Here is a 17,196-nt window from a genome sequence, read left to right on the forward strand (position 1 = left end):
TTTATTAAAAGTCGTAGAGTGCCATAAAAATCGTTTTTACAACACTGGTAAAAAGGCTGGTACTGATTTTCTAATCAGGCGTACAAACCAAACGCAAATGATTTGCGCATTAAATTGAGTAGATTACATACAAAGTCAGTGCACGAATGATGCGAATTGGGTACGCGGTTGCCTCTCAAACATGTTGAAAATAAGTTGAAAAATAATTTTTTTTCTCTGACGCCTACCGTAGCTTCTCTATGTGCGCCGAAGGGGAGGGGTGCAATTCGCAACCTCACCACTAGATGCCGCTAAAATCTACACACTGCACCTTTAAATCCCCCATGTAATCTAGAGCGAGGAAAGTGATGTTTGGTGTGTACGCAGCATAATCCTTTGAATTATCCTTATCAATGCTGTTTTTATTATTTAAATCATTAAAAAAAATTAAGAACAAAATTAGAATAGAATTATATTTTAAATAAATTCATAATAGCCTGTAATCGTAATAATATCTTACAGTGACATTATACAGTCCCTCCAGAAAAACGTGATTGTGCGATCGTGCGATATATTGCATAATCAGCCAAAGTCCGCATATTTATACGGGGCTGCATTTTTTCCAAATACGACGCACTTTCGCCGCATTAATTACATATTTCCGCGCACAAAATATGTGGGCTTGCATGATTTCATAATCTCTGCATTTTCGTAGCAAAAAGTCACATATATATTAGCAGAAAGTTGAAACATTTTGCATTTACTTCTCAAAAGCGCAGCCGTGTCCTCTATTGCCATGGGAACGTTATGAAGTGACGTGATTATGTGACGTGAACATCATTGCAGCTTTTGCAAGTTTCCGCAGCTTTTGCAAGTTCCGCAATTTTCGCAAATTCCCGCAATTCCATCGCATAAATTGCATAAATATCCCGAATATTCCATCGCATTTTTTAAGAAAACGTGACGCAAAATCGAGGATTTTTGGCCGCAACAATCACAAAAAAACTCCGCGTTTTTCTGGAAGGACTGATTTTATATATATATATATATATATATATATATATATATATATATATACACAATGCAGTTTTATATGCATGCAGTATATATATTTTTTACATATTTTACATCCATATTGTTATGCATGTCAGCAAGGAATGCTCATCGTGCCCTTTTTATACTTTTTAAAGTGTAACATCGCATAAAGAACCTCCTTTCTTTTCTTCTTCAGAATATCTACCCATTGAACGGTGATTTTCTGACAGTATACTTACAGTCGATTTAATCTATTTCAGACATATAGTGGGAAAAATAGTATTGAATGGATTTTTCATCAACTACAGTGTGGCCTATAGTAGTCTAGCACCTCGTTCGAGATTTCGGTTTCCTCTTACTTGCTGTCCCTGGCATTCCCTGGCTGACAATCATTGGCACAGATACTCATGATATCATACTACGCCTGGCATGACTTATCAGCCCATGTCACTTTCCATCCCCATCGCGTTGTCTAAAGTGCTGCGGCCAACATGTCAAAACATATCTGTCTCCCTGCGGTGCGATTATGATGACACAATCGTTTGCTCGAGGAGACAAGCGGCTTAAAGAGGCAGTTGCTGCAGTGACATGTCTTCGACGGAGGTCGTGACCCTTACTCCTGTGGGTAAATAAAGGCCCGGGTCTTTTCCCTTTGCTGTTTCCTGTCACCGTACTGGCGGTCGAGTCGTCCCATGGTGCTCATTGCCCTCGGTGTTGCTCTTTGAGGGTGTCCGCTGTTAGCTGAAGGGGAAACATGCTTTGTGTATACTGTAAGAATTTGCATGCTATTTTTTTGTTGATTTTAGAGAGCGCTATGCAGCGTTCATGGCACACACATCGCCCGGGGCTTCTCGCTCCGTGTGACAGTTTCTGTATGTTTGTGTGTGTCGACTGTGTGAAACTGTTACTATTGTTATTCTCAGTTTTTCTGTGAAAGTGTGTGTGTGTTTCTAGAATAGGTTTTTTATCTCCTCATGTGTGGAAATTTTTAGACAGCATACAGGGCCCACGGGTGAAGAACAGGTTTCGCTACAGGTTAAACAGGGAATTTAGCAACTGCTGTTTTTTATTATGTCCGTCTTCATTCTGAAAATGTGGCGCGACATGTTTCAACGCACTTTTACGTCTATAAATTTGACTTAAAAATACATTTTTCATAAAGGTAACACCCATATTTAAAGTAGTCATCTAGATGGGTACATATGTATTCATATTTACTGTACACCTTTATACGCACACAACTACTACAGTACAGTGTATTTGTTTCTTGGTTATACCACATGACATTTTGAGTCAAATGTTTTTGCGACAGATTTTGAGTCTTCACATTTTTTATACAGAGATTACATTGTTGGTAGTGCTGCCTCACGATTAGTCGCGACTAATCGTTTGCAGAATAAAAGTTTATGTTTACATAATATATGTGGGTGTACTGTGTATAATAATTATGTATAAATACACATACACGGGTGATTCTCACGAAAACTTGGTTTTAAAAATGTCAAGCATGAAAATGTAAAAATTACTTAAATTTACTTTTTTCCCACCAGACATTAGAAACAAAGTCTGGAGTTTATGGGAACATTAATTTAAAAAAGTTTACTTATCATTTAACACTTTTTGTAACATAATTAAAAAAATTAGTCCTAAAAAATCTCATTACCGCAACAGTCAGAAAACATCAACACTGACATATTTTCAAAATGACATGACAAACCTGAAAGAACATAATTTGGAGATTCTGCACATGCATTTAAAATCAAAGTATTATGCTTCTATTAATTAAATTAACATTTAATAAGCATCTGTTGCGATAATCAAAATGTCGTGTAAGCATTCTGACAAGACAATATTTCAAATTAACTGTAAAAAATGATCTTACCTGGTAGCCATCTTGAAGTAACTGGTCCATAAAATTCTGTATGTGTGCTTAAACTGTTCTCAAAAAGTGTTGCGGAGGATGAGAACATCAGGCATGGACACATCATTTTCCTAATTTTTCTTCATTATTATTATACATGAATATTCAGTAAATATTTTTTCTGTTATCTAAAGTAGTCTAGCAAAACATCCATTTATTTTTTTTCTTAATATTTTTGTGTTAATTTGATTAAATTACAACATAACGCATGTTCAAACACAGCCGGACACATTGCGGTAATGAGAATTTCAGCAGAAAATGAGATAAAATTTACAATTATAAATTCTTATGTTGAAATCACACATTGTGCAAGGTAGAACACAGTATTGTGTTAATTCTGATGCTTTTTAATGTTACTATATTACACATTTTAAAGCTAAAATCATTAGTGCTGTGGTGTTTCAATGGTTTCGTGAGAATCACCCACACACATGCATGTATATAATTAAAAAACATTTGCATGTGTATATACATGTTTATATTTATATATAATCTAAATTATATATAAATATTTATTATATAAATATCTTTTTTCTTAAAATGATACATTTATGTGTGTGTATTTATATAAACATAATTATTATACACAGTACACCCACATCTATTATGTAAACAAAAACTTTTATTCTGCAAACGATTAGTCGCGACTAATCGTGAGGCAGCACTAATTGTCGGATTAAATGTGTGAAAAATTACAATTCTTAAATTAGAAATTTTTGAGTACTTACTATAGTAAATTATGGTATATTGTAGGTATATTATAGTAATTAATGCACCTTGTTAACATTTACTACAAAATTCTGTAGTATTACAGTAAATATATATTTATAAACTGTAGTAAATACTCAAGTATACTTTAATATTTACTATGGCAAGGTTCAAGAGCACCGTAGTATCTAGGAATTTAACTGTAGTTTACTATAGTAAATATATTGTGGAGTACAATATACATTGTAGGGATGTCACGATATACCAGTATTGTCAATAACCGTGATATTTAAACGCCCATGATTACTCATATCATGTACAGTACACATATAATGATATCCTAAATAATTCAGCAGCCATATAAAAAACAATACTAAAGATGAATTTGACTGGTAGTATTGTATATTTATATATAAAAAAAAAACTATAGATAATGCAATAATATCATTACAATGAGTTTTTGGCAACGTAATTGTGAAGTGAAAGTCTACATACTATAGTAAAGTATACAGCATTATTTTATAATGTGGGATGTCAGTGATCTAATATCAAGTGGCTTTTATTGCAAGCTGGAACCTTCTGAAATAAAGCAGACCGGTTTTCTGTAGCATAATATTTTAGAGTCAATGTCATGACTGGGAGCTTCAAAGACGGACTTATTTTATAGGTTACTACCATAAAGCCAAAGGAGTTTCACCTGCACACATGGATGACATCGGGGAATTCATTGTTCCCTGCCGGTGAAAGGTCGGACGGCGTTCATGACTGGAATGTTTCTGTGTTACACCAGTATCAAAATTTACAACTGCCATCATTAGACAAAACCCAAAGAAAATAAGAGTGCAATGGCCACAATTCTTATTTGGGAAGTTAAGTCATGCATTAAAAATGTATGAGTTTTAACTCATTACATAACATCGCAAACCAAATAGCTTTTAGACAAACATAGAGTTTGTTATGTTTGAAAGAAAGACAATGGATGCATTCTTTAAAATAAAGACGACTATTATTTCAACACTTCCTAGTTGTCATGTTTGCGCAACCTGTCCATAGCTGTGATGATGAATTGGATCTGTGGTTTCTTCATTGCACTAAAATGAGCCTGGGACTAAAAAGTTATTTCAAAAATAGTTTTGAAAGTAGTTCTGAAACTGATAAAGACACAATCCCTCATAAAGAAAATAATCCCATGCTGTTTGTGGTTGTACCTGCTTTGAACACTGGATGGCAGTATCAACCTTATGGTTAGACGCTAGTTAATGGTGCTCAGTCCAGGGAATGAATGTGTTGCACCCGGTATAGAGATGACTGGTCCTACTGTTATGTATGTGTCAGTGGAGGCTGATTTTAGGAAAAGAGCATCACGTAAAATGAGCTGACATTCCTGAAGCAGGTGTATCACTAAAGGAGAGATAAAGGAGCTTCACATCTGACCAGGACATATCTAGGATGAATAAGATTTGTGATTCGTGTTAAACCTTTTGAGAACATTCCCAGATTGCATTTTACTTAAAAAAATTACATATATATACAGTTACATTAATAATTACATTAAATACAATACATTTGTTTGACAATTAAACACACATTGCCCTCATTTTTATTACTGGCATGCAAAATAGTTTAATTCTTATTATATAATAGTGAAAAGTGTTTTTTACATCGATGCCACACAGCATTTTTTATTATGCACTTTCAAAACAAATGTTTAAAAAAATGGTCCCTAGCTGTCACTGGGGCTTTTTAAAAAGTACACATTTGCATCTAAAGAGTACGTATTATTACCTCAGAGGTACATATTGTTACCAAATGTTTACATATTGTTACCAAATGTATACATATTAAATTGTACTTAAATGCTACAAATTAGGATTTTTTTAAGGTACTCCCCCTGTAACATCTAGGGACCATTGCTTTTTTGACAGTGTATATGGGTGATTCTCACGAAACCATTGAAACATCACGGCACTAATGATTTTAGCTTTAAAATGTGTAATATAGTAACATTAAAAAGCATCAGAATTAACACAATACTGTGTTCTACCTTGCACAATGTGTGATTTCAACATAAGAATTTATAATTGTAAATTTTATCTCATTTTCTGCTGAAATTCTCATTACCGCAATGTGTCCGGCTGTGTTTGAACATGCGTTATGTTGTAATTTAATCAAATTAACACAAAAATATTAAGAAAAAAAAATAAATGGATGTTTTGCTAGACTACTTTAGATGACAGAAAAAATATTTACTGAATATTCATGTATAATAATAATGAAGAAAAATTAGGAAAATGATGTGTCCATGCCTGATGTTCTCATCCTCCGCAACACTTTTTGAGAACAGTTTAAGCACACATACAGAATTTTAATAAAGTTTGATTTTGAGTGACCAAGCACATAGACCAGTTACTTCAAGATGGCTACCAGGTAAGATCATTTTTTTTACAGTTAATTTGAAATATTGTCTTGTCAGAATGCTTACACGACATTTTGATTATCATTACCGCACCAGATGCTTATTAAATGTTAATTTAATTAATAGAAGCATAATACTTTGATTTTAAATGCATGTGCAGAATCTCCAAATTATGTTCTTTCAGGTTTGTCATGTCATTTTGAAAATATGTCAGTGTTGATGTTTTTTGACTGTTGCGGTAATGAGATTTTTTAGGACAAATTTTTTTAATTATGTTACAAAAAGTGTTAAATGATAAGTAAAAGTTTTTAAATTAATGTTCCCATTTACTCCAGACTTTGTTTTTCAATGTCTGGTGGGAAAAAAAAGTAAATTTAAGCAAATTTTACATTTTCATGCCCATATAGTGATACTTCATTTAAATGGTTATAGTAACAAGCATTAAAAATAATGAAAATTACAAAATACCCTTTTTATAATTAAAACCTCCACATTCATCCGCCATTTGGAATCATAATCCCAAAATTGCAACCGTCAGCGTGCATTTTCTTTATGGAAAATGAATTTCTTTTTTAATTTCGGGGTGAAATGTGAACTAGTCACGCCTCATTGTTTGTTAAATCCCAAATTACATGAACTGACACGGCTGTTGATCATCTTTCCCGTCGATCAATAACTTGGAAATATCTAATTAACTCCCAATAATGTCCAGTAATTCCCTGAACAGCATCATATGCCGGCGTAAGAATGCTTTGCCTTTGCACCTTTCAGATGTTGTATTGACCACTGTAAAAATCGATGTTACACATTTCAAAGACGACAGATTTATTTTTATTACACAATGATTTAGGCATGTTAAATGCCCACGGCAGCTTCTGTAGAAACGAGGTATGTGTAGTTGAAAGAAGTGAAGAATAAAGAGAGATTATTAGACACGAAGCCAATCGCAGAAATATTTGACTCCAGTTCAGACAAATGATGCTCAAGTCTGATGAATTAATAAAGGGGTGGCAGATGGGTCCCTGGAGCACTGCGTATAACCTCGTGTATCACAAAGACCCTTAAAAAGCATCATTACAGTTGCTCGAGATCAGAAAATAGCAAGGTGTGTACCACGAGGCATAACTGCATGAATAAAATATGAACGTCTCTCTGTGCTTACAGCTTAGGGGTCATTATCATCTTCACGAGGAGCATCAGCTTCATGCCAGACTAGGCCTTATGTTGTCATTCCAATGCCTTTAATCTGAACTGTGTTGTTGAGAGCCAATTAACTACGGGCTCTGTTCCAAAACAGCATTTTGGCATGCAAAGTCCGTTCCAAAAGTTAAACGCCACGGTTGTTAGCTTCTAAGATACCTCGCATATGCCTGACACAGAGAAGCCGATCCCATAATGCATTGCGATGAGTGACAAATCCATCCAAATTGGCAGGGAGTAAGACAAATATTTAAAGACATTTAATACTGTAAAGTCTCATTAAAAATGTACAAGTCTTTTATAAATGCATAACTAAAGCTGCAGGGATAAAATAATATCTCAAAATCTGACCCTGTGTGTGAAATCCAAGTCTCAAAGGCTTATTTCTAGGGTTGTTCCGATTACCAGTATCGGAAATGCGGCCGATACCACAAAAAATTCTGGCATCGGAATCGGCGAGTACTTGAACCCATGTACCGATCCGATACCATTTTCTTATTAAACCTAGTAATACCGTTATAGCTAGCTAACGCTGCAAAGCGAAACTCATCACACGCACCACTGAAGAAATGAAAGCGGGCAGCCATATGTCCGCTGTTTGTTTGTATTTCAGACTAATAAAACGTCGACATGTCTCAAATCCCATGCTGCGTTTTCGATGGGTTGCACAAGTATTAATAACTTTAAAACGAGTAACTTAACTCTTTCACCGCCAGCGTTTTTTAAAAAAGTTGCCAGCCAGCGCCACTGTTTTTCATGATTTTCACAAAATTTAATGCCTTCCAGAAAATGTTCTTCTTTAAATATATAAACAAACAATATATAAAATAAAAGAACAGACCCTCTGCTTTCAGACAAAAAAACCCGTTTCATCCTACCTTGAGTAGTTATTTTGTAATCAGCTTTTGAATATGGGTAGGTTTCTGCAAAAACACCACATTTTGAGCAAAAAGCAGAGATAATTCCATGTTTGTGACGGACTTTTCATAGAGATCCCATTCAGAGCGATCTTTAAAACAGACACGGACATGCAGCAGCTTGCCATAGGGCAATACTTCCTGTTTTAAAAAGTTGCGTTAGTGGATAATAGCGGTATTGCGGAAAGACGGAAATACTCGTCATTGGCGGGGAAGCGTTTTATCTTGATTGACGAGATATCTCGTCAATGGCAGGGAAAGAGTTAATATAGCATTTGAAGACGCTTTACCCCAAAAAACATGATGGTTACTATAAGTGTACGCACATCAGCGCCGACAGGTGGCGCCTGTCCACGGCGCCCAGCTACGACTCAGGAAGTTGCTCAAATCCCTCTTGCGCCACTCACATAATTTAACATTAAATAACATATTTGTCCCAAATCATTAACGATTAAAATTAGCTGCTAATGTACATTTTTCATTTTGAAGTAGACGCTATCTGACTAAGCATGCGCTATTTAATGTACACTTCCGGTTCTATGATATCTCAATTGTCCTAGACGCGACGCGGTATGGCGCTGAGCTGCGCGTCCGGTGTGTGACCCCCTTTAGTGTTTTTAAAGGAGATTTATTTTGCTTTTGTATTTAAAAACTGAAATGCCTTTTGTTAAACAAAATTGTTTCTGGAGTTTTAAGTTTTAAATAGATTTTTTTGTTATATTTTTCATATAATTTTTTATTCCTTATTTGTTGTATACAGTTATATTCTAAAACTTAATAAATTTTAATAAATATTGCTGTCAAATGTCTTTCAGATAATAAAACTACTCTAGTTCACTGTATGTATTTGTTCATGTTTTATACAGAAATAAGTTTGAAGCACACCATAAAACCGTTATATCAATTTATACAGGGCTAGTAGTATGTACAGCTGTATATTATACAGATACACACAGGTATCGGATCGGTACTCGGTATCGGCCGACACCCCGAGCTCAGATACCGGAATCGGCATTGGGACAAAAATGGTATCGGAACATCTCTACTTATTTCACACTGCAGGTCTTATTGCTCAGTTCAGATTAGTTTTTCGCTGTTGTTCGTATTATTATTTAAATGCGACTGGCATCAGTCTCATGTGTGACCCGCATACGACTCTGAAGTGACCCGCGTGCGCAGAAGAAGGGGTGATGTCTGCGGTAATAAACATGGATGCTGCTCGTAAAAGTCAGATGAAGTGCGACATGGCCATTCAGACTGAAGTTGCGTTGCAATTAAGATTGCAAAGGGACTTAAAGGTGCAAAAGAGGATGTTTGTTTTATACATTTTTGCAATTTTTACTTGAAACTGTCTTTACTAAATAATAAAAGACTATTTATTAGGTCATCGCATCAACAATTGGCCCTCTGGCTTGTCAATCACTACCATTACAATCCTTGTGAGAGACGTGCGCGCTCCAGTAACTTTACACAGGCGACGCATGCGCATAGCGCATGAAACTCCGTATAAAGTTTCGGTTTGTTTTCATTGTCGATCCTGCTTTCCTCCTCGAATTTGCACCATGGAAGAGAAAAAACCCGAAGGAGAACGCAAAAGAAAGACTTTTTTTAAGCTGCTGGGAATAGGAGAAAATTGTCAGAAGAACGTAATGTAAACAGAGTCGTTATTGGAGAAACATTTCAATGCTGGAGATCAATGAAGGAACAGGTGTCAAGACAGATGCGCAGTTCGCAAAAATTCTCCTCGACAGGTAACAGTGATTATTCTTTCTTTGTGGAATAATTATTGTTGTACTGTTATTCAGGTATATTGACGTTGTTCTTGTACTGTAGTTGTAAGGCATTGACCAGTCTGCTACATGCTAGTTGAAATGGGAGTAGCGTCGCCTGATCTAACGTTTTAACGTCTTATGTGTTTATCATCATATCATTTCACATCTACTGACGCGACACAGCATATGCCAGTGGTAAACAAACACTCGTGTTTAAATACTCGTGCACGAGTTTTGGAAGGCGTTACCTAGAAATGAGCTGTGAAGGAGGGAGGCTGTTCTTACGCATGCGCTCATTTAAAAAACTCAGTAACTGTTTTTGGATTCTCAGTCGGCGAAAAACATCCTCTTTTGCGCCTTTAATCTGGGGAATTTTGGAAATATTCCAAATTGGAAACTAAACAGAAATTGATGGGAATTATTTGGATGTTTAGGGAAATTTATATAAACTATATCATATAACATATGACCAAACAAAATGTTTATTTAAGCAGACATGACATCTTGACTGATTTAATTGTTAGTAGAACTTTAATTGATTCTTTAATTTCAAATGTATGTACTTTCTGTGAATACATGCATGAAGTTGGACATTTGACATTATTTTGTGTGCAGGATTCAAGAAATGATCTGTGCATGTTATGGAAGAATGTAAGTACATACAGGGGGTGTGTGTGGCCTCAGGGGGTGCTGTGTGCATGTGACAGAGAAATGTGCAGAGTAGAAATTCAGCTGAAATCTTTTTTTAAACAAATTATGCTGCAAAATTTTTAAACTATGTTTAGGTTCCCTGTTATAGGGGACCCTGTTATTTTTTTTCAAATTCAGTTTATTTCCATTTAATTCCCATATATTCCTGTTAATTCCTGTGGAAAGTTTCCAGCATTGAAAATACCAGAATTTTGCAACACTTATTACAGATTGTGCTCGATTTAAGACCACATTTAAAAGTGGCCTGGGTCTAATTTGAAAAAATCAAATTTTTGCTGTTCAGACTAAGAAAATTAAATATGGCTCACATTTGGGCAAAGCACTTTCGCTCGCAGTGTGAACACAGTCGCCATTATATAATCTTTGACATGATTTTACTGAGACATTATTAAAGATATCAAGAATTGTTTTTACAGAAAGTTATTTACATTATTTAGGATGATTTTATGTTTATAAAAAGGACCTTTAGCTGGGGTATTAAAGCCTTACTCTCATTTAGGACATGTGTTTCTTTACTTAATCAGACTCTCAGCATTGGTTGGAAGATGATAAAAGTTTCCACCTGTACTGTTAATGGGAAATGAGAAACCAAAGCCACACGGTGGGTCATTTACAGTTGCCTTCAGGCGCAAGGTTCAAAAGTAATCTTTAGTCTGACATCAAAAGCAAATAGGGACTGCCAATGCCATTCTCCACCTCATTGGAGAATGTTGGGAATTCAGAGGTGGCGTCCTCTCCGTGTATATTCCTATTCTTTTCAGGTGCACTGGAATGCATTGAACAGACTAAAAGCAATGCATTTTAATGAAAGCATTAAACGTACTAATGCCTCAATGACTATTGAAAGTACCTCAGTTTTTTTAACATGACAGCTGGAGTTTTAAGTGCGTCACATTGCATTCGAATAAAAATCCCCCACTGTTATTCTCGTCTCAGTCTGAATAATTGTGCGTTTCACGTCGTGTAATGTTGCAGGTCAGGTTTAGCCGAGGCTCACGAGGGTGCTGTATAAACCTCGCCTGTGTACGTCTCAAACTTCAGGTATGACCGAATGAAGACTATAGGCACAGATCTGCTGTTTGTCTTACTGATGTGAATGCAGCAACCGGACTCCCAGCGAACAGGCAGCATGGTTGGAGGGGATATTTATTTATTCATTTCCCTGCGGCTCTGTGGTTCCAGGACACGTAACTATACTTGGCCAGGCCCAAATTCTTCCCTGACCCATTCTCACCATGCTCAGAGGGCTACTGCCAAACCCTTCAGATCACAGCTTCACACACACGTGAGCATGTAAAGCGTCTCCTCCGATTAATAGTGTGCCATTCATCACCTCGGTCTGTCGCTGCGTGAAATTCATCTCTCGCTAAAATTAAAATCTTTACGCACATGCCTCAGCAAAACGGTGTGACCGACAGCTTTTTTTAAGGATATTAATTTATATCTTAATGTGTCAGGATAGGGAATATCAATAGAGATTCTTTTGCATTAACTGTAATAATCATGTTTGAACAAGAAATCTCACAACAGATCCACAAAGGGATCTGACCTCACTATCATCCAGGCAGTCTGCGTGAAAAGGGAGACAACCTAAATCCGAAATCTTTAAGATGCTTGGAAATACATTCCTGCAAAGCTACCTTAAAACTGTGCATGTGTACCAGACACGATTTCATTCATGACAACTCGTACGTTAGTGGTCTTGACATGTCTGTATTTGGTCTTGGTCTTGCTTACGCTCCCGTTGAATAGCAAGTATAAAATTTGCTGTTGCTAATGCACATGCTGCATTGTTACTGTGCGTTCACACCAGATGCGAATGAAATGAATAAATCGCGCTATTCGTGCATTGTTGGACACTTGAACATTTTGAGTTAACTTGCTTCATTCACACATGAATTTCGCATTCGTACGTGAAATTCAGATGCGAATATGCTCAATTTGCCGGCTTTAGATAGCTTGTATTCTCAATATGTGTATATATAAAGCTCAAAATTTGTAAATTGTGTTTTTTACAACTTACCAGATTGTCACTTACTTTATTACAAGCAGGATCCTTTTTATTCCTCAGTTGTCACTACTTTTGGGAGTACTTCGACTCGCCTGAAAAGTCCGCTCCCCTTCTCACTCTCATAATGAGAGAGGGAGGGTGTTACTGCGCCGAGTCGAAGTACTCCCAAAAGTGCCACCACGCCACAAAATGTAGTTCCTCCCCTAAATCCGCTTAGAAAAGCGCTACATTTTATTTTGTACCACCAAACTTGCTCGTATAACTACTCGTCTTAAATAGGAAAAACGTTGATGTGTTTGGTCACTTCTAACTTTATCTCTAAATGGTACCATTGAATGAATGGGGCTAAGCTAAATGCTATCGAAGCGTCGCAGCGCGCTCCAGCGCTTACGTGCACGCACACAGATGATGGAGGGATGTGTCAACTTTTCTTGGTTGGGGTGATAACATAGTTTGATGTTGAAAATGAGTAGACTATTCCTTTAAGGCTCTTCGTGTATAGTGTGCTGCGACATACAGTACTGCTTCAAACACATCACCAAAACTATTTGAACGCATTGTCATTGCAGTTGTTGCAGCCCTACTTGTTAATAGAGGCTGTATTGGTATATTTCCGGCTGCTTGACCAGATGTGAATTGAGGAGACGTTTGACAGCGACAATGTTCTCAGCTGGTCTTCACCGATGGTTTGTGTGCTGTTTTCACAGGTCAGAGAATGCATTGCTGCACCTGTAAAGCAGTAAGGGTCTCTGTGATGCAATCCTATTCACACCTCCATCTCCATTCACAAGCCAGACTCGCTTTCCTCTCGCAGGGTCGTCCTCTTAGGATACCCGCCATCATTGAAAACACAGGTGCCATTTACAAACCCATTTAAATCTATATTTAGACCTCCTTAATACTAAAGAGACCGTATGCAACCCACAAACTCTATACTTGCCAAACTGTATTTAAAACGTATTTTAAATTTATCCACATTAGCTCTTATTACTACTTCCATGCAAAAATGTGTCTAGTTTTATAATCTAAGAATTTCTTATTATCCTTGTGCAAAACTTTGCACAGTCAAGGTTGGTAAGGATTCAATTACACTAGTTTCATGTTAAATGTTTAAGTCTTGTGGTTATGCATTTGAAATCGTCTGTATTTAAATGTTTATTCAGGTGAAGTTCATTATAGACTTCTATTAAAAGAACATTACTACTGTATGAATAACATTTTCTGTTTGTGTTCACAAGCTGAAGGACGAGCTGAATTTTTGTGTGGTAATGATCAGTATGTCACAGATTTTGTAGATAGTGATGCACTTACAGGATACTGAACCCAGAACATTCCATTAAAATAATCAGCTCTGTTATTTTAAAGCTGTATTTAATGTATTAAATTAAAAATTAAAAAGTACTACGGTATATATACTCAGAAACGCTTTCTTCTTTCTTAAAGGATTACTCCACTTTCATAAAAAAGATCTTAATAATTTACTCACCCCCATGTCATCCAAGATGTTTCTCTTTCTTTGTTCAGTCGATATAATTTTTTGAGGAAAACATTCCAGGATTTTTCCCTATATCGTTGACTTTAGTGGCAGTTTACAGTTTCAATGCAGCTTCAAAGGACTGTAAACGATCCCAGCCGAAGCAAAAGGGTCTTATCTAGCAAGAGAAGGGTCATTTTCACAAAAACGGTACTTTTGAAACACAACTTCTCGTCTTGCACTAGCTGTGTGACGTTCCAGTGCAACCTTACATATTACATAATCACCTGGAAAGAGCACGCATTAGATATGTGAAACGCGCACTTGCGAACCATTATAAACAATAAATTGACACAAGACATTATGTAGTATCGTTTCACATACAAAGACGTCTAAACTGCCCTCTTTCTCCACACTTGTATACACGGGGGTGGTAGTTTAGCATACGTCATGCGTGACCTTTCAATGGGATAATGTAACAGTGTTACCTACAAGTTTTTGAGAGACTTGTGGCGCTGATTACATCACACGCCAATTAGCATATACAGTAAAACTTCAAACAATAGTTTGGGTAAATAAACAAAGGCCGGGTCTGTTTTTTAGTTTCGGGTTGTGTTTAATCTTTTAAAACCCGTCAGATTGTCTGTTTAAGCCAGTTCTATGGTGCAGATTGCACACGCTAAAGTTTTGATTACCGGTAGATGTCACGTGACAGACGCAATCGTTCCGTTACAACAACGTTCGTCGTCAGGATTGCAGTGATGATGACAGTAAGCGGAGTGGCAATCGGGAGAATCAGGACTTTTCCGGTTGGGCCGGTAGTGTTTGAGGTTGCTGAAAATAGCCGGGCTTTCTGTCTTTTGTCATGCATGCACTCCCGCCACACATTGTATTTCTCACGCGGAAAAACTATTTATCATATATTTAATATGCTGCAGCGCCCAAAATGTATCTGGCTGAACCGCTCTCTCTATCAAGCCCGTCTCCCCTGGAGTTCTAGTCGAGCGTGCTGCGTGCCACTTATCAGCCAATCAAAAAAAGAAAGAAAAGAAAGAGGCTACACAATAGCCAATCAGAAAATAGCACTGTAGTATCTGTGAAGATTTAACGCAACAACCAATAAAAAAGCATATCCTCGTTTGCTTTATTTATGCTGCCAATAATTTAAGACTGGTATTCTTACACAAACTACTTTGTTAAACACATTCAAATTATAAATTAAACGTAATATGTGGTAACCTCCTGCTGTCATGCTTGAACAATTAAATTAAAAGCCTGTCTCTTATAGACGCCTGTCTCTTTTAGACGCCTGGTGTGACGATAGGTTTGGGAAAATAAAAGCCTGGGCTATTATTTGAAGTTTTACGGTATATGACGTCTATCATGTGTGATCGAGTATTGGCTCCTGAAATATGTTTCACTTCTACTCTTTGATCTGTCACATTATATTGCATTTTAACACAACTGAATGCTATTTTTACATATCACTTCTGTTGTCAGACCTAAAATGAGTAGACTATAAAATAGTTACTAAACACGACCCAGTAACACCTCTTGTTTAATCCAACTGCTGCTAAAATCCTGATTTATAAACGCGACATTGTCTGACAAAATCACCATACATTTACATTAAAGCCTTACTGCAGTTACTCTTCTCATCAATGTCTTGTTATGAGCCCTTGTTTATTTTAAATGTGAGTTTTATTGTCGCGTATAGCGCAGACAATTCTGTGCAAATTCAGAAATATGAGAAAATACATAGTAACTGTTACACAAGTTACTACAAAACACGTGCGCAGGAATACAGCATATAGAGGGAAAAGAACGACTGTGTGTGTGGGAAACACTAATGCTAACCTTTTTTCAAGTCATGATACACTCGGTCAGCCATCTTCTCAGTCAGTAAAATCTGTGACTGAAAAAGAAAGTGTACGGAGGAACGGACATTAAAAACGCTGGGCGCTTGCAACAATAAATTAAGACGTTTTTAAACAGTAAAATATAAATGTAAATGGGAATCATTAAAAATCTATTTGTGGCGGCCAGTGTTGATTCAATGTATGGGAAACACTTTGTAATATGCAAGACGAGAAGTACGTACTTATTTGTTTTGGATGAAAATGACATTCGTTTCTAGATAAGATATCGTTTAAAGCTGCATTGAAACTGTAAACTGTTAAGGTCCACAAATTATCAGAATTTTTTAATGAAAGTGGAATAATCCTTTCAATGTTTAAATTGGAATAGATACTGTTCTCAGATGTTTTGTAAGACCATATCAATATTTTATTCCAGTAGACTCTCACTCACATACCTGTAGGGCTCTTTCTGTTCAAAATCATACAGAAATATCACCCCTCCCTTTTATGATGTATATTTTAAAGGCTTCACTGTGATGTTGGTGTGTCAGGAACTGTGCTGGTTTTTAGCGTTTACTTCCAGTTGTCAGCTTGTAAAAGCTTTGCTCTCATACTGTGTTCAAAGCCATGGCTTTTTTTAGCTATTACCAGATCAACAATGTGACAGATCACTATGTAACCGCAGGACAATGACATATTTATTAGCTGGTGGTGCCATGTTTAACTTTTGGTGTATATAAATTATTATGACAGAATACATGGCTATTTTTGGCCAACTAACCCAAACCCTGAGTCACTGTTTGGCCCTCCGCATGGTACAATCAAGTTCAAGCGTATTCATAAAGAACTTTTTTAAAACGACAAGTGTTTATCAAAGTGCTGTACACAAAAAAAAAATATATCAATGATACAAACAGTCAACACCATGAAAAAAGTTATCAAGACCAATAAAAGAAAGCAGCTCTCACATAACGTCAAATGCTTATCTAGCAAATCGTTTTGCTAGATAAGACCCTTATGCCTCGTTTGGGATTGTTTATAGTCCTTTGAAACTCCGTTGAAAAAAACTGTTAAGTGTTGAGTTAAGTATTAATTGTTGGTGTCTATTAAAGTCCATTAAAATGAGAAAAATCCTACAATGTTTTCCTCAAAAAACATAATTTCTCCTCGACTGAACAAAGAAAGACATCAAC

General features: G+C 36.4%; 1 protein-coding gene across 2 annotated transcripts in view; it reads left to right on the top strand.

Annotated features, from left to right (window-relative positions):
- The window catches only part of meis1b (Meis homeobox 1 b), a 266,383-nt gene that overhangs the window by 37,954 nt on the left and 211,233 nt on the right, over nt 1–17,196 (top strand). Inside the window, exon 2 of one of the 2 annotated variants that reach the window (XM_073872930.1) lies at nt 13,378–13,524. The exons of the other annotated variant lie outside the window; for it this stretch is intronic. The gene's annotated coding sequence lies outside the window, so the exon portion shown is untranslated. The remainder of the gene's footprint in view (nt 1–13,377; nt 13,525–17,196) is intronic. 2 annotated transcript variants of the gene reach the window in all.

The sequence above is a fragment of the Misgurnus anguillicaudatus genome, chromosome 11, assembly GCF_027580225.2.
Source record: "Misgurnus anguillicaudatus chromosome 11, ASM2758022v2, whole genome shotgun sequence".
NCBI classification, from domain to species: Eukaryota; Metazoa; Chordata; class Actinopteri; order Cypriniformes; family Cobitidae; genus Misgurnus; species Misgurnus anguillicaudatus.